Below are 636 nucleotides of genomic sequence, written 5' to 3'. Positions count from 1 at the left end.
ATGTTCATATAATATAACAGATTATGAGTGCTTTTTCAAAAGGAAAAGTAAAGGATGGTAAGATGAATCAAAAGGTGTGGGGCAGTTTTGTTTTTCTTGTGCTAAATAGAGAAGTCACTGTGGGTCTCACTGAGACGGTGACTTGAAGGAACTGAGGAAGGAAGGTAAGTGACACACGAGACAGGAGTTTCCAGGAAGACCATGACCAAGCCCAAGCTGGAGCAAAGCTCCTGAGACAGAACAGAAGTTTCTTCCCAGACCCTGTTAATATTGGTATCTGACCACCTCTAATGAATCACTATTGTTTTGTTTTTCCAGAGCTCTTCCTATAGGGGAATGCTTTTATATCACTATTGTTCTCAATTGTCTATAATGTACAATCCTTTCCAGAAGGTTTTCATTTTACTTTGCCCAGATTCATCAGAGAAATTGTTATGACAACCATAGCCTTATAAAATATATTTCTTTAATAGTAAGAATTGAATATCAGAATTAGTTCTTGATTCATGAGCTGCAAAATAGATGTTGGTTAGCAGGCCTGAGAATAGTATTAATCTCCTTGTATATCCCCACCAGAGAGCTCTTGGATATTTAGGTGCATTGTCAACAAGTGGGAATATATATATATATATATAT

Source organism: Otolemur garnettii, unplaced genomic scaffold (genome assembly GCF_000181295.1).
Source record: "Otolemur garnettii isolate 467f Iridium unplaced genomic scaffold, OtoGar3 scaffold00147, whole genome shotgun sequence".
Taxonomy (NCBI): domain Eukaryota; kingdom Metazoa; phylum Chordata; class Mammalia; order Primates; family Galagidae; genus Otolemur; species Otolemur garnettii.
This window is presented reverse-complemented; position numbering follows the sequence as displayed.